The 23466-nt window shown below is 42.4% G+C and overlaps 1 protein-coding gene across 2 annotated transcripts in view; it reads right to left on the bottom strand.

The window, feature by feature from the left end:
* The window catches only part of CTNNA2 (catenin alpha 2), a 2350558-nt gene that overhangs the window by 2223133 nt on the left and 103959 nt on the right, over positions 1-23466 (bottom strand). The window lies entirely within an intron of this gene.

Below are 23466 nucleotides of genomic sequence, written 5' to 3' on the forward strand. Positions count from 1 at the left end.
GGCTAATTGTGGGGTGGGAAGGCTATTAAACTAAGGGGTTTGGAGGACCTCTCTCTTAACTGGGCGAATTAGGGACGGACCGTTAAAACTGTCAATGGTCTCAGAGCACGTCACTTTAAAAATCCCCCGATTTACAAAGTAGAAGTGGGATTTGCGTGCACAGGCACGCACCCACTTAAAATTTGGCGCACATGTATGTGCGGCCAGCTTATTTTATAACATGCACGCACATGTGTGCGTTAGTTATAAAATGGCTGCATCCCTGGGTGCGGGCCAACGTACGCAGGCCAATGTGTGCCAATGTGTGCCCGCACCCTGGTTTTAAAGTTACTGTCTAAGGGCCTGATTTTCAAAAGCATTTTCATACTTAAAACTGGGTTTTATGCATGTAAATGCACTTTAACCCTATAAGTGTTCTTTTGAAAATTGCTATAATACATGCCATTGAATTGTCCATGGCACCTTATGCGAGTAAATGGCTTTTTAAAATTGCTATCATAGTATGTTACATTTGCGTGTGCAACTCCTTTGAAAATTCACCTGTAAGTGCATAGTGCATGGAAATTTACCTACAGTGGGGGGTGGGGGCAGGATTGAAGAGAGGTTTGTATTTTCACACATACTTTTTCAAAAGTAAGATTTTTTAACTAAACTACTTGCACAAATTAGCAGATGCACAATATTATACTCATTTTATGTCTTATTCTATATTAGTCTTAATCATTCTACTTCCCTCCTTGCCATCATTAATGTATCTTATAATGATTCTGTATTATGCCCCCAAATGATAAATGTATATTTTATTCCATATTTTTATTCCTCATAAATCAACCAACTTTAATTAACAATGTCCCAAGCTCTCTTGCCTTAAAGCAGATGGATGGCAGAATCCTAATACATAATCTAAGAATTATCACCACATACCCCTCAGAAACCAATTATGTTAAACTCATCCTGCCTCTTGCCAAAGCAGGCTGTGTCCAAAACTTTATACAAAAAAACATAATGGGACCAGGAAGGTATATACTCTAGCAAGTCTTACTCACATTTTTTTAAATGTTCCCTATCTTGAAATTGGGATTCTGGTGCAAAGGCTTGGTTCTTTAATACATTTTGAATTACATTTCTGAAAGTGCTTTATTCTTATCCCTGAGTTCTCAAAGATAGTTACTTTCCACTTAATTTGGGGACTTCATCAAAACCGTAAAAATAATTCTTATTTCTAAACTCTGCTCTTAAGTTAAGGAAAGCTCAATGACATTTATGCACCAAGATTTTTGCAAAGTATGCATTAAATATATTTACTTCCCAGTGTCCAACCAGTGTTTCTCACTTCTAAAAATCTGTATTCTTTTACAAGTACATTTTCAAAGGAGCTACACATGCAAATATAACATTTAACATTATGGTTTGCTCTGCTAATAAACATGTTATGTTTTCTGTGATTTTTGAAAGTCTCATTTTCTTTAGACGTGGAGAAGATATTATGCTCTTTTAGGTGAATTTTAAAAGCCCAATGTGTGCCAAAACCAGGAAATACATGAATATGTTGGGATGGCATGCATCAAGCTGATTTTAAAAGCCACCTGAGTATGTGCGTATCTCCCGGTATGCACAAAAATGAAAAAGTCCAAAAAGGGGATGGGAAATGGGTGTGGTCTGTGCGGGGCTTGGGCATTCCTGGATATATGAATAAAACCAGCACGTAAATACGTATGCACACAAGCAGGTGCCGGGGTCCCCTACCGGGTAAATTTACTTTTGCTATGGATGGTGTGTAAGTCCTAAAACAAAAAATTATAGTCGTGTCAACAGGGTTTTAAGGGTCGGGGTTAAGAGGGCAAAAAAGAAGGCTATTTAAATAGGGGGATTAGGAAGTCCTATTCCTTACCTGGGCGACCTGGGAACGAAGTGGTTTAACTGGTAATTGCATTGGCGTGTGTTTCTATTAAAGTCCCCCCACATATGCGATAGAGGCGGCATTTGCATGCATGTGTGCATCCATATGAAATTGTGTGCACATGCACATTCAGCCTATTTTATACCATGTACGCATATAAGTGAGTAGGGATGTGCAGAGGGACACCATACATTGCATTCGGGATTTGTATTCATCGGGGGGCAGATACATTGCATTCGGCAAGGGGGGACCCCCCGATACGTACATGCGTTAATTCTTATTCATTTCCCGGCTAAAATTGAATTAAGTACAACCCTCACCCTCCTGACCCCCCCCAAGACTTGCCAAAAGTCCCTGGTGGTCCAGCGGGGGTCCGGGAGCCATCTCCGGTACTCACACCCTCAGCTGGCAGTATTCAAAATGGCGTCGATAGCCTTTGACCTTCTATGTCACAGGAGCTACCGGTGCCATTGGTCAGCCCCTGTCACATGGTAGGAACAATGGATGGCCGGCGCCATCTTGTGCTCCTACCATGTGACAGAGGCTGACCAATGGCACTGGTAGCTCCTGTGACATAGTGAGGGCAAAGGCTATTGGCGCCATTTTGATTACTGGCAGCCGATGGCCCGAGTGCAGAAGATCGCTCCCGGACCCCCGCTGGACCACCAGGGACTTTTGGCAAGTCTTGTGGGGGTCCAGCAGGGGTCCGGGATCGATCTCCTGCACGCGGGCCGTTGGCTGCCAGTAATCAAAATGGCGCCAATAGCCTTTGACATTCTATGTCACAGGGGCTACTAGTGCCATTGGTCAGCCCCTGTCATATGGTAGGAGAAATAGATGGCCGGTGCATTTTGTGCTCCTACCATGTGACAGGGGCTGACCAATGGCACCAGTAGCCCCTGTGACATAGTGAGGGCAAAGGCTATCGGCACCATTTTGATTACTGGCAGCTGACGGCCCAAGTGCAGGAGGTCACTCCCGGACCCCTGCTGGACTTTTGGCAAGACTTGTGGGGGTTAGGAGGGTCCCCCAAGAATTGCCAAAAGTCCTTGGTGGTCCAGTGGGAGTCCGGGAGTGATCTCCTGCACTCGGGCCGTTGGCTGCCAGTAATCAAAATAGCGCCGATAGCCTTTACCCTCACTATGTTACAGGGGCTACCGGTGCCATTGGTAGGAGCACAAGATGGCACCGGCCATCCTTTGCTCCTACCACGTGACAGAGGCTGACCAATGGCACCGGTAGCCCCTGTGACACAGAAGGTCAAAGGCTATTGGCGCCATTTTGAATACCAGCAGCCAAGGGTATGAGTGCAGGAGATGGCTCCCGGACCTCCTGCTGGACCACCAGGGAGTTTTGGTAAGTCTTGGGGGGGTCAGGAGGATGGGGGTTTGTTTAAATTGGCTCCTTTAGACAGCCAAATAATTCGGCAAAGATTTGTTGTATTTGTGGGGAATCGTGATACGTTTCGCTTCGCCACGAATACAACGAATATGGCCCTATACGTTGTGGATTACAAATATGTAGGAAACGAATGCACACTCCTACTGTTTCCTATTTCATCACAAATGAATGCACATCCCTAGACATCAGTAAAGATTTTATGTGATTTGGAGTGATGAAAGATACACAAAGATGAGATTTATACATTGTACTCTTGACCTAACTTGATAGCAGCTAGGTAGAGAGTACATCAAGCTAGGTCGAGCGTACATTGAACAAATCTCATTTTTTATAACTTTCATCACTCCAAATCACATAAAATCTTTACTGATGGTAACTGTGTTGTTCGTATCTCTGACTGTGCATGTAAAACTGCCCCACAAAACCTAGCTCACCAAAACCTCTCCCCAAGTTACTGGTTGCCCCTCTACAGTGGTATAAAAAGTTGCCTAATATGTGTGTCTCTCTCTCTCTGAAATGGGATATTGTGATAAATATCACAAAACTCCTCTCACTTGACTAAATTTTTCAAATTTGCAAATGCATCTCACAATGCGTTATTTATTGCATGTATTATCGCGGATATTAGGGCCCTAATGCCCATGATAGGGCCCTATCATGATTTGAAAAATGATCCTCTTACATTCTCTCCCTCTCTCTCTCTAGTAAAAGCCTGTCTCAGCTCACGATGTGAAAATATCACAGGTGTGATAACTTTAACGTGCATTGAGCTAAAATACCTATGCAATGCAATAAAATAGTTCGCAATGCGGCATCTGGAAAATTACTCTAACCCTGGTCCTGTTTTTTGTTTTTTTTCATCTCTGGTGCTATTTCCACTATATTTATAGCATTTTGATAAATCTAGGGGTCAGTTAGGTGCCAGAGAATCTCCCTCCCAAATCTTCAAAATATGAGACTACAGAATCTCTCAAATAATGTCCTAAAAAATTCAGTGCTATATCCATTCTGCTCTGAGGTTTTAAATATCCACAACTTCTGGATGCCTGCCATAAACTCTTCTCTAGTCAAGGAAGTATTCATTTTATCTAAATACACTCGAGAGAAACTGGGGAGGTGGATCTTACTAAAAAAATCCCGAGTTTCGCACACGCCACTTCCCTGAGAAATGTTCAGCTCACTATAAAATTTCTCTAAGAATCTGAGTATGTCTCATTGGATAACTTTCCATTGTCAGTTTTCATAGCCGTAATATATCTTGGTCCCCCATTAGATTTAAATAGATTTGATAGCAATTCACCCAATTTTTTACCAAATCTAAACATTTTATAATTAAAATAAAAAGCTTTCTTTTTGGCCCTCTAGTGTAGTAAAGAATTATCATCCCCTAAATTACATAAAATTATTCTCTGTGCATTGCTGTTCTCTTAGCTGCAAGGGTACACTTAGCTTTCTTTTTTTTTTTTTTTTTTGTTGTAATATTTTTTATTAGTGCAGAATGGAATGATACAAGTTGTGGCACAGTAACATAATGTCAGCAATTACAATCCAACAGAGAAACAATGTATTCGTGGTACAACAAAAAACAGAGAACAACTGAACATTAACCCATAACCAGTAGGGTAGGAAGGACACTATAGAAAGCCAGAATGCAGGTGAGAATAAGATGAAAAGAAAAAGGGATAGAAAACAAAAATAAGGAGCCAATCGAGCATATCCATTTAACAGTGCAATATTGACAGATTCTATAAGGAAATTAGGGGATGTAGTTGTCAAGGGGTTTCCACATTAAATCCCATTTGGCTAGTCGATTGTATTTGATAGCCATAGCCCTCTCATATTTACTAAATAAACAGACTGTGTTCCACCATAACGGTTCAGAGAGGAAGTCACTCCTCTTCCAGTTGGAGGTAATAGTATGTAAGGCTACAAGGAGAAGAAAGTCCAATAGTCGTTTCTGGGGGAGAGATAGGTCAAGGTCTGGATGCGCACCTTTCAAAATTATCATGGCATACGAAATAGGCATAGATATAGGAAGGATAGCTTGTATCCTAGTCCAAATATGCCGCCAAAAGGTGGATACCATAGGGCAAGTAAAAAGCATGTGTTCTAGGGTGGCTTCTAAATCTCTACAGGACCAACAAGCGTGTGTAGGAAGAAGCTTGGCCCGGTGAAGTTTCCATGGAGTCCAGAGGGCCCTGTGAAGGATGAAAAAGGATGTCTGCGATAGGCTAGTAGAGAGGGAGATTCGTATTGAGGTAGACCAAACGTGATGCCAGGTGGTGTCATGAGGCTGTATGTGCAAATCAAGGGACCATACGTGCTGCAATGCAGAAGTCGAGGAATCTGTGGAGAACCCTCTGATTAACTTATAAAGTTTAGATGCAAGGTGGCCTTGGGTTCCAACTTCCTCAAAGAAGGAAAGCAGATAAGCTGATTGGTCGAGATGTAAGGATTGAAGATTTAAATCTTTAAGTGCGTCTCGTAGCTGTAGCCACGCATAAAATTGGGTGGATGGAAGTCGGAAGGTGGAGCGCAGAGAGGAGAAAGGGAGTAGATTACCATTAGAGACAATGGCCGAAAGGAACCATATACCTTTAGCCTGCCATATGGGCCAGTTTATAGGGGAGCCAGCAATACGAATTTTATTGTTATTCCATATAGGAAAAGAGCTGGAATTTAACCAATTGGGTTTGTCCTTGGGGCAAAGTGCAGCGAATTCGCTCACCGCTTTATGTAGAGAAAACAAAATTCTATTCTGCGTATGATAGGAGGAGAATAGCATACCTGGAAATGCAAGCTTAGGGAATGGACACAGAAGGGACTGTTCAATAGGTAGCCAGCTGGGTGGATCGTTAGTATGATGATCCGAGCCAAGTAAATGATACCCTTGTTGTAATATAAATGCCAGGTGATAGGAGCGAAAGTCAGGGAAATTAACACCACCCCTATCTTTCTTGGCTTTCAATTTACGTAACGCGATCCGAGGAACTTTATTGTTCCAAAGAAATCTGGTTAGGATGCGATCAACCTGTCGGTAAAACGCAGTCGAAAAAAAAATGGGGAGCATAGTCAAGATAAAGGTAACCTTGGGAGCAAGAGTCATCTTGATCGTGTCTAGTCTACCCCACCACGTGAGGTGTAGCGGGGACCATTTAAGGACAACGTCTTTAAGACGCTGTAAGGTGGAGCGTTCACATTCATCTATAGTCATTTGGGGATCTGTAAAGAATCGTATGCCCAAGTATTTTAAACCAGACTTTGCTTTCAGAATTGGGAAGGAGGAAAGGTCCAGTGTGTGAGATAAATTATTCAGAGAAAGATATTCGGTTTTACTCCAATTAACCTTGTAGCCAGATAGAGCAGAGTAGGAATCTATGAGTGAGAAAAGATGAGTTAAAGAGCGGTCAGGATGGGTCAGAAAAAGCAAGACATCATCCGCATAGGCAGAGAGCTTATACACTTCAGTACCTAAGAGAACGCCCTTAATATCATGAGAGTTACGAATAGCGATTAGTAGCGGTTCCAGAGCCAGGTCAAACAATAGAGGAGAAATGGGACAGCCTTGCCTAGTTCCTCTGTGTAAGGAGAAAGGGGGGGATACCTGAGAATTGACATAGACAGAGGCCATGGGTGCATCATACAGTAACTTAATCCAATTAGTGAAAGTGGATCCAATACCAAATCTAGTCATAGTATCAAATAAAAAAGGCCATTCTATACGATCAAAAGCTTTTTCCGCATCTAGGGAAACAGCAATGGAGGATTCTGTAGTGGGAAATAAAAATTCTTGTACATGGAGGAGCATACGGGTATTGTTCGCTATGAGTCTATTTTTAATAAATCCGGATTGGTCAGTATGTATAATATTGCCCAATATTTTAGATAAACGAGTGGCAAGAAGCTTAGTGAAAATTTTGTAATCAACATTGAGAAGTGAAATAGGCCTATAATTAGCAGGTGAAGTAGGGTCTCGACCAGGCTTTGGGATCACCACTATTCGAGCATCAGTGAAATTAGAAGATACAGAGCTAACAGAGGAGAGGGAGGAATAGAAATTAAACAGATAAGGCGTCAGCAGTTTCTGAAACGCATGATAGAAGTCCGTGCTGAATCCATCCGGGCCCGGAGCCTTCTTGGAAGGTAACGACATGATGGCCGCAGATATTTCATCCATGGATAGAGGAGCATCTAGCTGTGAGCGTTGTGCATCAGTCAGTTGCGGGAGGTCCAATTTGGCAAAAAAAGAGTCAAAGTCTATGGACGATGGATGTACTTCAGATTGGTACAACTGAGCATAAAAGTCCCGAAAAGATTGGAGGATGTCTCTGTCCAAGGTGGCAACAGTACCATGTGGGGTGACCAGTCTAGTTACTCGTGATCTGTCATTCTTCTTTTTCAGATAAGAGGCTAATAGTCTACCACATTTGTTGCTTTCTGCATAGTATTGTGTTTTGGAGTGGAAAAGATGCAGTTGGACTTGTGCACTGAGTTGTCGGTTATACTCAAATCTTGCTTGTTGTAATTGATTGAGAGTCTGAGCCGTAGGGGAGAGCAGGTGCAAATGCTCCAAATTTTCAGTGTGGTCTTGTAAGCGCTGAAGGGCTTGTCGTTGAAGACGTCTTCTGTGAGCAGAGTAGCTGATGATCTCTCCTCTGATAGTCGCTTTATAAGCTTGCCATAAAATTTCTGGAGAAGGGGTGGCATTGGAGTTGTCAAGGTAGTATTCCGACGTTTTTTTACTAAGAAAAGCATGAAAATCAGGCTCCGATAACAAGGAAGCATTAAACCGCCACTGTCTGTCGATACGTATAGGAGAGATGAGTTTAAGATGAAACAGTACGGCTGCATGGTCAGATACCAGGATGGAGCAGATTTTGGTGGCACTAATTTGAGACATCAGGGTATTGGAGACTAAGAAATAGTCAATTCGAGAGTGAGATGCATGAGGCGCAGAGTAATACGAAAAATCTTTCTCTGTAGGATGTTCTATACGCCATGGATCCAGTAGGCCAAGTTGAGAGATAAGGTAATTCAAAGTTTGAGTCGCCTTCGATGTAGTATAGCGTAATACAGTTGATTTATCAAGGAGAGAGTCCAGTGGCTGATTAAAGTCTCCACCAATTATATATGCTGAGGGATTGAGAGACAGCAATCGAGAAAAAACTGCTTGGAAAAATAAGGGATCATCCGCATTGGGCGCATAGAGGTTAAGGACGGTGTAAGAGCCATCTTGTAAAGTAAATTGTAGAAGATTCCAGCGGCCGTCAATGTCCATCTCTTGGTGGGAAATAGAGACATCCAGGCGCTTATGAAACAAGATGGCAGTGCCTCGCTTCTTTTTGAGAGCTGGGCTAAAGAAAACATGGCCGACCCATTGCTGTTTAAGTTTGAGGGATTCGGCGGCGGTCAAATGAGTCTCTTGCAATAGGGCAATGTCCGCATTCAGCGTTTGAAGATAAGTCAGGATTTTTTTCCGTTTTATCGGATGTGTGAACCCGTTGACATTGAGCGATACAATAGTAATTGAGTCTATGGTGGACGCCATTGTAGAGAATGTGAGAAAACATTTATGTTGCCAGGAATTACACTGCCGATTGGAGATCTCAGTAGGGAGAAAACTCGGAAAGGCCAAGGATATGCGGTAAAAAATACAGCAGGAGCATTAAAAACAGAGGGAAAATAAAAAAGCATTAGTGTCCAAATACTAGCAATTTCCTTGCTAGAAAGAGGTGTAGAAAAAGAAGGGCAATCGACGAACACTAAAACCAAGTGTTCGCCACCCATACTGTAGACTGGGCCTCAAGGGGGCCATGACCGCCTGGAAGGCTCATGGGAGGGAAAGAGCAAAGGTGCTAATCACGGGAATATATGGCTTGTAGGGAACAATCCGGCAAATCATGTTACCATTTCTTCTTGGAGGCGATCATTGGATCGCAGAAACTCTTCCAGTTCCCCCGGAGTGTGAAAAAGCTGCGTGCGATTGCGATAGGTAACCCGCATCATGGCGGGATACAAAAGGCCAAATTTAGCTCCGAGAGCATGGAGGCGAGGCCGCATTGTCAAAAAGATCTTGCGTTTGGCAGCGGTAGTTTTCGCTAAGTCAGGAACAAACAAAATATTAGACCCCTGGAACTGGAGAGGCGACTTTATTTTAGCCATAGAAAAAATTTGCAAGACTTGCGGATACCGCAGGAGTTTAAATATGATAGGCCTAGGAAAAGGCGAAGACCGGAGGGGACGCGACGGTACGCGGTGCGCCCTTTCTATTTCCAGTGGTGGAGAAAAAGTAAGCTGTAATGTCTCCGGAATTAAACCTGTAAGAAAAGTAAGAATGTCTGTACCTTCCGACCCCTCGGGGACTCCGAGAAGTCTGATATTATTGCGCCGGTTGCGATTAGAGAGGTCTTCCAAATCGCTGCGTAGCGCCTCAATTTCGTTGCCCAAAGGCGGGAGTGACGCAGTTGACACCAAGAGAGAAGAAATTTGAACTTTGGCATCATCCAACCGGTGTGCAAGATGATCAAACCGGGACGAGAGGGTTTGTAAATCTGACCTGATCGCGATGGTATTGTCTGTGTTGGTCTGTAACATATCCTTTAGCGTTTTGAGTTCGGCTAGTACCAGATCCGCAGACGCCATTTGTTTAGCGGGGACGGCCTTATCTGGAGTAGGGGGATCTGGTTTAGAGCGTTTTGTCCCAGCTGTGGCCGCAAAGGCTGCTTCAATTTTCCCCGTTTTTATAGTAGACATCCTAGGAAGGTAGCGCTTGAAGTAGCGGTTGAAAAAAGGTGCAAAAAATATGCTGAATTCCCTATAATAACAGGCGAGATCTCCCGGAGCTTAGCTTCAGGCGGCCATCTTGGTCTCCACGCAAGAGCGCCCCCCGGGTACACTTAGCTTTCATTAATTGCTTCTCTAAAAGTAAAAGGGTGGCATCAACGTTCTTCGTTCTTTATATAGTAAGAGTGATAATTTCACCTTTGAATACTGCTTTGGCAGTTTCCCAAAATAAAATAGGATTATCTGCATGTTCGTTATGTTCCAGGTATAAATCCCATTTGCTCCTGTGAAACTCCTGAAAAGCAACATTATTAGTTATATATATCAGAAATCTCCATCTCCTCTGTTCACTCAACCTACTATCCCATTATAGTAAAATTCAGAAAGGTGCAAGATCAGAAACTTTAGTGGCTTCTATGCCAGCTACTGCTACTCTGGAAAAAAAAGACTGCTAGATACCAGAAAATAATCTAATCTGGAAAACATAGAAGGCTCTCTAAAGCAGCGCTTCTCAACCGGTGTGTCGCCAAGCAGCGGCAGGTGCTGCCGGTCTCCTGCTGCTCTTCCCCCCCCTCTTCCTTCACCGAAAGAGAGGCAGGCTATCTTCCACTGCTGCCGTTGCCACCTGGGCTATCAGCACGTTCAAGCCTGGATGGGAATGGCAGCAGTGTCATTGGAAGCTGGCAACTGCGGCTGGGCCTTTTCTTCTTCCCGCACCTGCCCCCACCCTGGCCCAGAACAGGAAGTGATGTTCAGTGGGGTGCACGGGAAGAAGAAAGAGCCATGCTGCTCGAAAAAGTAGCAGTGGCCCCGAGCAGTAGCGTGGACCCGAAGCAAAATCAGAAGCAGCCAGAAAACGGCACAGGAGACAGCAGCATTAGCCTCCCGCAGCCGATGGGATTCTTCTTTCTTGGCCTGCGGGGGCTAGAGGAGGAGGCTGCTGCAGCTACCTTTTGTGCTCGGGGGGGGGGGGGGGGGGCAGGAAATGAGAGAGAGAGACAGCCAGCCAGCCTGTCTGTAAGTGAGAGCATGTATGTGTGATTGAGAGTGTGCATGTGTAACTATGACAGAGAGCCTGTGTTGAAGTGAGAGCATTTGATTGAGATCATCTATGTAAAGTGTATGAGAGAGAGCATGTGTGTGATTAAGAGAAAGGTGATGTGTGTGTATATAGGAGAGACAATGGAAGTGACTGGTGAGGGAGATGACTGGAGTGTGTGTGTGAGAGAGAGAAAGTGATTATGGGAATGAGAAGCCTGTGCATGTGGAGAGAGCTGAGTATAGAGTTGTTGTGAAACATTTATTCTGCTTATTAATATATTTTTACAATTATTTCAGTGTTGGGATCTATAGCTGCTTGGTTAGTTCTGTTTTCCTAATAAGAGGTGTTTTGGTGTTTAGGACCTGATTTAATATTTGTAGTGTTGCCTTTTCATAGGTAGGGTTGTTACTTTTAAAATAAAAAGCTTTCTTTTTGGCCCTCTAGTGTAGTAAAGAATTATCATCCCCTAAATTGCATAAAAAAATCAGTGCTATGTCCATTCTGGTCTGAGGTTTTACACATCCACAACTTCTGGATGCCTGCCATAAACTCTTTTCTAGTCAAGGAGGTATTCAGTCTATCTAAATACACTCGAGAAAAACTGGGGAGGTGGATCTTACTGAAAAAGTCCTGAGTTTCGCACATGCCACTTCCCTGAGAAACGTACAGCTCGCAATAACATTTTCTAAGAATTTGAGTATGTCAAAAAAGCAAATAGAATGTTAAGAATTATTAGGAAGGGAATGGTTAATAGAACATAGAATGTCATAATGCCTCTGTATCGCTCCATGGTGAGACCGCACCTTGAATACTGTGTACAATTCTGGTCGTCGCATCTCAAAAAAGATATACTTGCAATGGAGAAGGTACAGAGAAGGGCAACCAAAATGATAAAGGGGATGGAACAGCTCCCCTATGAGGAAAGGCTGAAGAGGTTAGGGCTGTTCAGCTTGGAGAAGAGACGGCTGAGGGGGGATATGATAGAGGTCTTTAAGATCATGAGAGGTCTTGAATGAGTAGATGTGACTCGGTTATTTACACTTTCGAATAATAGAAGGATTACGGGGCATTCCATGAAGTTAGCAAGTAGCACATTCAAGACTAATCGGAGAAAATTCTATTTCACTCAACGCACAATAAAGCTCTGGAATTTGTTGCCATAGGATGTGGTTAGTGCAGTTAGTGTAGCTGGGTTCAAAAAAGGTTTGGATAAGTTCTTGGAGGAGAAGTCCATTAATGGCTATTAATCAATTTTACTTAGGGAATAGCCACTGCCATTAATTGCATCAGTAGCATGGGTTCTTCTTAGTGTTTGGGTAATTGCCAGGTTCTTGTGGCCTAGGGGCTCTCCTCTGTTGGAAACAGGATGCTGGGCTTGATGGACCCTTGGTCTGACCCAGCATGGCAATTTCTTATGTTCTTATGTTTGAGTGCATTCCATAATACAAGTGTAACTGTGTGCAGATTAGTTTATGTGCATTACTGCAGATCCTGAGAGTATGTTAGGTCAGTTCTGTGTATGTGACCAAGGTGAGGTATTTTACTGTATCAATCTTATTTGCTATATTTTCTCAAGAGGACATGCATTAGTGATAAACTGCTGTCTTTTCATAAGTAGGGCTATTGAGCCTGGTAGTTGGAGTTTGTGTTGCTATTACTGAAATGACACTAGAACCAGAATTTATTTTTTGTAAGGTGATTTGTACGAGCAATGTCATAATTCTGCTTTACATCCATAATTGTGGGTCAGGGGGGTTCCTGTGGATGCAAACTGAACTTTTACATTTAGCCCTATGATGGTCATGTGTTCAGTGTGTCATGCATGTGAGAGCCATCCGTCAGGTGTGTCCCAATAGAAAAAAGATTGAGAACCACTGCTCTAGAGAGATGGATATAACTCTATATGCATCCACAGTTTGAAGGTGTTTGTTTAGAAAAATGAAACCTTTCCACAGATTTAGTTTCTCATGAATCTGACAAGCAGATTTGTCCAGGCCTGAACTGTGTACACAATTGAAATCCGCTCTCAAAAGCACAACCACAGGTTTATAACAGAACAGCTTCTTCGAAAGGCCAGAAAAGAGGGAATAATCATAGTTATTTGTTGCACAAATATTGCACAAGATGATGGGAAAACCATAAAGATGATGGGAAACCATAAAGATGATGGGAAAACCATAACTATCACCTACAAAACTATACATCAACTCACCACCCTCGATCTCCAATTCCCTCTCCAAGCACATAACTCTACCAGACCTACCAGAGATGCTCACAGAGGCTCCCTCCAAGTTCCCCCAGCAAAAACGACCAGACACGTTACCATAAGAGATCGCGCCACCTCCACAGCTGGCCCTCTTCTGTGGAATTCCATTCCTACAGACCTCAGACAGGAGCCCTGCCTCCCAACTTTTAGGAAAAAACTTAAGACTTGGTTATTCAAGCAAGCTTTTCCGGACACAACCCATTGACACAATCCAATGACTCCTAAAACACCATGCCTCTTGTATATAACATTTATTTTGTATACTATACTTAAATTGTATATCGTTTAACTATTTCTATTCTCTCCTATTTCTTCCTCTCCAAGTTCGGCTACCCTTGTTAAATGTAACTGTACCTTCGGTCACCACAGTTCTAGTTTTTATGTATATAATGCACCCCTGTTTTATGTAAACCAGCAAGATATGTTTTCATGATTGCCGGTATATAAAAATTCTAAATAAATAAATAAATAAATAAAAATAAAGATCTGTCTCAAAGATCAAAAAGCAGCCCGCCAGGTGTTTAATAGCCTTTTTCATCATCAATACACATTACCCATGCACCACAATTGCAACACCAGCTCTCTTAGTGGACGCAGAAGCAAATTAAACTTTGCCAAACCTCCATCTTTTTAATTTGCCATGTTCCACATTCGTAAGGTGTGTTTCTTCAGAAGCGTAATCTGCTTTTTTTCTATTCAGTGCAGCTAAAATCTTTTGGCTTTTAATAGGTAAATTTATCGCACACACATTCCATGAAAAGAAGTTTTGGTGAAACACTATCCATATCCCCTCAAACCATCCGTTGAAAGAGCAAAAGATTAATTTTGCCATAGAGCATAACAGTGCAGGACCCCCAGGGGCGGATTTTCAGAGCCCTGCTCGCCTAAATCCGCCTAAAAACTCGCGTAAGTCCCGGGGTTTGGCGAGGGGGGCGTGTCGGGGGCATGTCGGGGGGCGGGCCCGGTCATCGCGGCGTTTTGGGGGCGGGCCCGGGGGCGTGGCCGCGCCCTCCGTACCCGCCCCCAGGTCGCGTCCCGGCGCACTAGCGGCCCGCTGGCGCGCGGGGATTTACGTCTCCCTCCGGGAGGCGTAAATCCCCCGACAAAGGTAAGGGGGGGGGTTTAGACAGGGCCGGGCCGGGCGGGTGGGTTAGGTAGGGGAAGGGAGGGGAAGGTGAGGGGAGGGCAAAAGAAAGTTCCCTCCAAGGCCGCTCCGAAATCGGAGCGGCCTCGGAGGGAACGGGGGTAGGCTGCGCGGCTCGGCGCGCGCCGGCTATACAGAATCAATAGCCTTGCGTGCGCCGATCCAGGATTTTAGCGGCTACGCGCGTATCTACTAAAATCCCGCGTACTTTTGCTTGCGCCTGATGCGCCAGCAAAAGTACGCCAATTCGCGCGGTTTGAAAATCTACCCCCCCCAGCCTACACCCCCACCTCTAGACTGATTTGTAGCACAAACTGAAAAAGTAAATCCACTAGTAGCCACTAAACCCAAATCCTACTACTTTCTCACCCCACTCTCCAACCCTAGATAGCCACTTTTATCCCATCCCCTACCCTTCCATCTCCCCCCCCCCCCCCATCTAAGTCCCTTACCCTTTCCTACTCTGCTATTAAGGGCATGACATCACCCCTAACACTAGAGCTGACTATCCACCTAATCCCATCCCACATTCCAACAAAAAATAACCACATCTACTCTAATGCACCCAACATCTTAAAAAACCACCAGTCCCACAGTTCAACATGTAAATGAGTGATCAAGAATAGGAAAAAAAAAGATCCCCTAATCAACATACATATACTAAAGTATTCCTCACAATCAATATGCACCACAAAAAGGAAAAAAACTAGTGCCACAAGAAAAAAGGCTTACTAATGTAGATAACTTGGTAAATATCCAGCATCTTCCAAAAACGTATCATTCTGAACAGTGAGCATTAAGAGCATAAAATGCAAACACTGCATGAATCCATCAAAGTGCATAAGAAGGTAATACTTGGTGGCATATTCAGCAAAGAAGGAAGGGCCCTCAGGGCCGGGCCTGGACCCTGTCAATATCTGACATTTTTAAATTTCAGGGGGTTGGGAGGGGGTTTTGGCTAGTAAGGGATTGGACTTTTGTGGTGGTGAGAATGAATCAGGCAGGGAGGTCATAAGAGCATAAGAAATTGCCATACTGGGTCAGATCAAGGGTCCATCAAGCCCAGTATCCTGTTTCCACAGTGGCCAATCCAGGGTACAAGTACCTGACAAGGTCTGTGGTTGTGTTTTTTTTTTTATTATTATTATTTTAAAAAAGGATCACCACTAATCAGATATCTTTTGAAGACATCCAATTAAGTGGCAATTTTTGGCCACAAAAGACCAGATAACATTAAGAATAACTGGCCATATTCAAACACTGGGCACTTAGGGTTAAAGTTTAGCCTATATGTAGCCAAATAACTTTAAGCTAGTATATTCAGCATAACATTTATCCCTCTGAATATACAGGACATGTTATCCAACTAAATTTAGCTGGATAACATGTCCATTAATAGGCTTACTTAATATTGAGTCAGAGTATAAATGAAAACAGAAATTATATAAAATTTATTGTACATAAAAACAATATTAAACAAACTAAAATACAAACTTATAAAACCCATAGCACATACCACAGAAAATACAAAGCCCGACATGGTCATAATTTGGCTAATATATAATAAAAATTGAAAAAAAAGCAGTAATTAAAATAGATTAAAACAATATAACATTATAATAAACACAATGATAAATCTAAAAAAAAATGTAAAAACTTTAATATAAATTCAAAAGATAAGAATTTATTGCAATATAATCAAATTCCTGGAAACCTAACATGCCATATTTTGACATATATGTCTGCATTGGGGTAGAAAGACTTTAATCAATATTTAAGTTGAGGGAGGAAATAAGAGAGAAATTATGTTTGAACTTTCCCTTGGAGAACTGATGCAAAATCCATAGGTAAAATTATCTGCAAATTTTGAAATTATGTGAGCTGTTTTGAAAAATCCCTTTTAAGTAGAGTTTTTGCAGGAGCATTACATTTTTTGATGAGCTCATGCAAAAATCTTTTTAGCATGGGTTAGAATGCAGAGGTTACTTTGTCCATTAGCACCTGTTTACCACAAAATAATTGAGAGCAGGTGATAAATGCTCAATACATGTTACCTCTTGATTTTCTAACACTGTAGAATCTGTGGAGTAAGTTGTAAATAATCCATTTTACTGACAAATGTACATATGCACTTTTCAGTTCACACAATCCTATCTGATTTTGAAACACAAACTAAGGGGGTCATTTATCAAAATGCTATAAAGGTGTTTTTGCATGCCTTAAGGGCTTATCACATGGGAAAAGCGCCATTAACGCATGCGATAAGCTCTTAACGCTTGTGAAAACGCCTTTAATGCATGCGATCGCACCATATCGTATGGTGTGATGCAAATCTGAAAAAGAAGAGGAGTTAGGGGTGGGAGTGGGCTGGGTTTACCATTTTGTGAAGTCTTATTGCATAGCTTTAATGCCAATTTTAGCTACACCTTTTTCAGTAGCATTAAGCTGTGTGATAGGTTGCATTGAGGCTTGATTGCATTTGTGATGTGTTCTCAAAGACCTGTATGACTAGATTGCTGGCTCCTGGAGCATCAGCCTAGCTCTTGAGAGAGAGAGAGAGGGAGAGGGAGAGGGAGAGAAAGCCTAGCCATAATGCCCTTACCCTAGATAGGTATTTATATCTCTATGGGAGGCCCATCTAGTTACTCGAGGTGAGGTTTAGGTATTAGTGAAGGGGGTTAGGGTCCACTTTGACATTCAATGTGAGACGAACAAACAGAACAGTGCTGTCTTGTGAACATTTGATGACCCTCAGTGTGAGGAAACTCACCCAAAGATGAGATATGTGCAATGTTCTCTCAACCGAGCATGATGTTACCCACGTAGAGAGTCCATCAAGCTAGGTTGAGAGAACATTGCACAAATCTCATCTTTGGGTGAGTTTCCTCACTCCGATGGACATCAAATGTTCACAAGACAGCACTGTTCTGTTAGTACATCTCACATTGAATGTCAAAGTGGGCCCTAACCCCCTTCACTAATACGTAAACCTCACATTGAGTTACTAGGTGGGCCTCCCATAGAGATATATATACCCCTCTAGGGTGAGGGCATTATGGCTAGTCAGTCTGTGTGTCTCTCTCTCTCGCTCTCTCATTGTATGTAAGAAATACCATATTCTGGCACTTATCTCAAAGTGCAAAAAAGTTATAGGTATTAGTGCAAAATGCAATAAATTCCCTATTACCATAAAATACACCCCTATTTGTATCACTGGCAGTATTTAGTGCATTTTGATACATCCAGGCCTAAACTTATAATTTGTGTTTGAAGACTGGATAGTATTGCTGATACTTGCACACTATTCCATCTCCAATGGAAGCATATGCATGTTGACTATGCATGCATATTTCTTTACATTAAGGGGGTAAAAATATTAAGGAAGCTAACAAAATCAGCAGCACAGTAATAATGTGTGATTTCAATTACCCTATATTGACTAGGTGAATGTTACATCAGGGCAATCTAAAGAAGTAAAGTTTCTAGATTAAATAAATGGATGCTTTATGGAGCAGCTGGTACAAGAACCAACAAGAGAGAAAACTATTTTAGACCTAGTTCTCAGTGTAGCACAGGATTTGGTGCGAGATGTAACAGTGTTGAAGCCACTTGGCAATAATGATCAGAACATTATCAAATTTGTCTTAATAACTGGAGGGAACGTAAAAAAAGAAATCTACTATGACAGCATTTAACTTTCAAAAAGATGACTATGCTAAAATGAGGAAAATGGTTAGGAAAAACTGAAAGGAACAACTGCAAAGGTTAAGGACTAGATTTTAAAATCTTGCTACCCGGTGCGCACACATGGACATGCACATTTTATAAAATTGAGGGTCGGCGCACACAAGGGGGTGCACATTTGTGCAACCTGCGTGTGCCGACACACGCGGCCTTCTGCAGTTCCCTCCTAGGCTGCTCCAATTTAGGAGGGGCCTGGGAAGGAACTTCCCTACCCCCTATACTAACTTTCCTACCCCTTCCCCTAACCTTCCCACCCCTCTGGCCCTATCCTAAACCCCCAAAATCCTTGTCTTACCTGTTACGCCTGCTTCGAGCAGGCGCAGGTTGCACGCGCCGGCTCCCTGTCAGCACGTAATCCCCCGGCACAGTGGCAAATTGTCGCTGTGCCGGGCGTCTCTAGCCCTGCCCCGGACCACCCCGTTAAGCAGCCCCGTGACTTACACATGGAGCCCCTAGGATTCCAAGCCCAATGCTACCATGTCCAAAATGGCTCTGGCTATTTACATATATGCCATTTATGCTGGCTGGCACCATTTTGGATATGGTGACACTAGGCTAAAAGCCCTACTAGATCACTGGGCACCACTAGAACAGCAGGAATCTGCAGCTACTTCATATGGAGTCGGGGGAGGCAAAAATCCTCATGAAGCCATGCTCTTCCCTGCTCTACCAACCTTGATGGTCCCATGACTCAGCATGGTCAGCCTTATTTAGCCCTGCCTCTCTCACAAATTGGTGCCCCTTCGTTGAGTCACCTTGGCTCCTTGCATTGATCCACCTTGCTTTGCCTTGCTTTTGCATGGCCTCTATGGCCTTTTTGTTTCACCTTGCCTTGTAACCTTCTTGTCTGTTGCGTCCCTCTTTTGTCTTGTATGTACTTTGCTGTTCTTTACTTCCTGGTTACCTATGCTTGTAATTTCCTAGCGCTGTTCCTGTGACCTGTCCTGTCCAGTCCTAGTTTTGTTGTATCTAGTCCTAGTCTTGTCCTATCCTGTTTAGTCTCAGTCTTTCCTAGGGTTGCCAACTAGCTCCAGATTTTCAAGACCAGTTGATCTAGTCCTGGTTTTATCCCATTGCATGCAGGAACTTAGAGTCTTGCTTTTCTGAAGGAATGCATATGTAAATCAGAACTACAATTCCCTGCATGCAATGGGTAAAACCAGGACTGGATCACCTGTCCTGAAAATCTGGAGCCAGTTGGCAACCCTAGTCTTGCCCTGTTCTGTCCCAGTCATGTCTTGGCCAGCCCTTGTTTTACCTTGGCCATTGCTCGCTGTGGGCCTTCAGCAATTTCCTGTTCAGAAGGTTTCTCTAAGTTAAGTATATTTCTGCCTTAAATCTCTGAAAGTTAGCAAAAAAAAGTTGTCTATATTGGCATTGTTAGTGTGCCTTTGAGGGGCTTGCTTAGAGTTAAAAAGTGAAGGGCATAAAGCATGGATTATTAGATATTAGTTATTAGGATTTAAAAAAACCTCACTTAAGTATACAGAGGATTAGACAAGATCCCTACAACTCCATGTAAAGCAAAATTGCAGTAGATAATAATATCAACTGTTTAACTGCCTCCCTCCCTACCCCTCTACCCACCCACTCCTGGACTTGCTCTTCTAATATAGTCAAGGGATGTGCATTCGTCCTGTTTCGAGGACAACAAATCCAGAATGAATTTTTCCTGAAATTTCGGGAAAAATTTGTTTTCGGGTTAGTGCGCACTAACCCAAAATTCGGGTCCCCCTGAATTTCAAAGGCCTGAACCACGGGAAATATGATATTTTCTGCGGTGTGCTGAAAATGAAGTTTTTGGTTCGGCTTTGGATATCACTAATATAGTCTGGTTGCAGTATGCAATTGTTAACATGATAATTTGCTAATTCTTTATCAGATTAAAGACGTTCTCTTTTGAATCAAACAAACAAAATAACTATTATCATTTTAACAATAGGCAAACCATCTGGAAGCTTAGGTCTTGTCCCATTTGTTCACAACTCTCTGCAAATAAAATTATTTGACTCACTGTAAAGATAAATTAGCTACAATAAAAAAGGAATTAGCAACCAACCAAGGAAGCCTCACCCACTTTACAGCATTGAGGAATCTTATCCCCACTACCACTGAAAATTCAGAAACCCAGAAACAAGTAGTTTACAGTGGGCTCAGGTGGTATAAGGCCTGTGATCCGAGGACATCCATTCTTCACAATTGTGCGGCCCAGACGTCCTTCCCTACTTCCACAAAACATCCAGATACCCAAGAAAAACTAGATTAAAGTGGGCTCTGGGAGGATAAGAACTATGATGCAGAGTCACTCACTCTCTCAAGTGACTCAAGTACAAATTGCCTTCTCTGAATTGGAAAATGAAGACGATCTAGCAATGGAGACTGAAGTGGTATCTAAAAGGAAAGAAGAAATCTGAAATGCACAGAAATTCCAGGATTATTGACTAGAAGAAATGCTAATCAGATACTCAATGAAATCAATGAAGAAAATAAGGACTCTGAAGTTAATATCATCCATCTGGAAATCAATGACCTTGCTAGAAATAATATCCAAGTGGTACAGAGAGATTTCCAGACCCTGGGAAAGTAGATTAGGCACATAGTAAAGACTATTGCCTTTTCAGAAGTGTTACCACTTCATGGAAAGAGGAAGGAGAGGCAAACCCATATAAATAATTTCAATGAATGGCTCAAAACCCGGTGTAAGGAAGAATGTTTTGGATATATTGCGGCATGGGGCCATTTATGAAACAGCAAAAGGCTCTATGTCAAAGACAGCTTACATCTGCCTGTTGTAGGAAAATGGATCCTAAGTGAAAAATTCAAATTGTATGCCATAAGGCATTTAAACTATAGGATGGGGTGGCAGAAGGATACTAGAATGTTACCCCTAACATCTCTGAGAAGTGGGTGAAGAAATTAACAAAAATCAGCTGAGTAGGGCAAAACAAATGTCCAAGAAGAGCAGTAAGGTGAAGGAGAGAAGCTGTAAAGCTATAAGTACAAATGCTCGTTATCTGGGCAATAAAATCCTAGACCTGCAGGCTTTAATGGTAGAATCAGACTTTTTACAGAGATATGGTTCAAGGTGTCACATGATTGGGATATGGCCATTCTGTGTTATAACTTATTAAGGAAGGACAGAGAGGAAAGGAAAGAGGGAAATGTAGCACTTTATGTAAGAAACAATATCCAGCCAATTGAAATGCAAGGGATGTGGGTTAGGGAACAAGCATTATGGGCTGTCTAAAAAAAGAAGATGGTGCTTCCATTTACACATTGGTGTTGTCTACAGGCCTCCGTTTCAGTCAGAAGAGCTGGATAGAGATCTGATTGAAGACATCCAAAAGTGTGGAAAGAATGGAGAAGTGTTGCTCGTTGGAGATTTTAATCTGTCGCATGTAGACTGGAGTATCCCTTCTGCAGAATTTACAAGAAGTAGAGAGATAGTGGATGCCCTTCAAGGGGCTCTGATCAAACAAATGGTAATGGAACCCAAAACGGAAGGTGTGATACTCGACTTAGTACTCACAAATGGGGATAATGTTTCAAATGTCCAGACAGGTGCCCACTTGATCACAAGTGATCATCAGACAGTATGGTTTGATATTGCAAATAAGATACAGAGAAGTCACATAAAGACCTGAGTTTTGAATTTCAAAATTATGGACTTTGACAAAACGAGGATGTACCTGGAGGAAGAACTAGAAGACTGGAAGAAAATGAGCAAGTGGGCCCAATTAAAAGGAGCTATTACAAAGGCAACAAATCTATATGCTAGAAAAGTAAACAAAAGTACAAGGAAAAAGGAAACTGATTTGGTTCTCAAAGGAGGTGGCTGAAAAAATAAAGGCAAAAGATCAGCATTCAAGAAGTATAAAAGATCCCAATCAAGGAATACAGGGAAGAATACCTGGTGAAACTGAGGGCAACAAAGAGAGAAATCAGGAAAACAAAAGGTAAAGCAAAAGAAAGGATTCCCAAAGTCGTAAAGAGAGGTGACAAAACATTTTTTAGTTATATAAGAGAAAGAAGGAAAGTCTGAAGTGGTATAGTGAATTTGAAAGGTGAAAAGAGCAATGTGTAGAGAAGACAAAGAAATGGTGGAAATATTAAACAAATACTTCAGTTCAGTGTTCACTAAAGAAGACCCTGGAGATGGTCCATTGCTGTTTGACAAAACCATAGAAGGGAATGCGATAGACATAATTCCTTTTACTGAAAAGAATTTATGGGAAGAGCTAGGAAAACTAAAAGTGGGCAAAGCCATGGGGCAAGATGAGTACATCCCAGGATACTAAGGAACTCAGAGATGTCTTGGCAGATCTGCTGAAAGATCTGGTTCAATAGATCCCTGGAAATGGGAGTGGTGCCGCGAGATTGGAGAAGAATGGTTGTGGTCCTGCTTCATAAGAGTGGTAGCAGATAGAAACTGGAAATTACAGGCTATTAGCCTCACCTCAGTGGTGGGAAAATTAATAGAGACTCTGCTAAAAGAAAGAATAGTGGACTATCTACAATATGGTAAGTTGCTGGACCTGAGGCAGCATGGATTCACCAGAGGAAGGTCCTGTCAGACAAAACTAATTGATTTTTTTTGATTAGATGACTAGAGAATTGGATTGAAGAAGAGCGCTCAATGTGAACTATTTGGATTTTAGCAGAGCTTTTAAAATGGTCCCATATAGGACTCTTGTGAATAAAATGAGAAGCTTGAGAGTGGGCACCAAAGAGGTGGCATAGATTATAAATTGGTTGACTGATAGGAGACAGCGTATAATGGTAAATGGAACCTACTCTGATTAGAGTAGCGTATTAAGCGGGGTGCCACAGGGATCAGTATTGGGACCAGTTTGTTAAATATCATTGTGAGTGACATTGTGGAAGGGATAGAAGATATAGTTTTTCTATTTGCGGATGATACTAAGATCTGCAACAGAATGGACACGCCTGAAGGAGTAGAGAGAATGAAAAGAGATTTAAGAATGCTTGAAGAGTGGTTGAACATTTGACAGCTGGGATTCAATTCCAAGAACTGCAAAGTCATGCATCTGAGTGCAGTAATCCAAAAGAGCAATATGTGATGACGGGTGAAAGTCTTAATGTGCACGGACCAAGAGAAGGATCTTGAAGTGACACTAACTGGCGATCTGAAGATTGTGAAGCAATGTGACAAGATGATAGCTGAA

Source organism: Rhinatrema bivittatum, chromosome 1 (assembly GCF_901001135.1).
Source record: "Rhinatrema bivittatum chromosome 1, aRhiBiv1.1, whole genome shotgun sequence".
NCBI lineage: Eukaryota > Metazoa > Chordata > Amphibia > Gymnophiona > Rhinatrematidae > Rhinatrema > Rhinatrema bivittatum.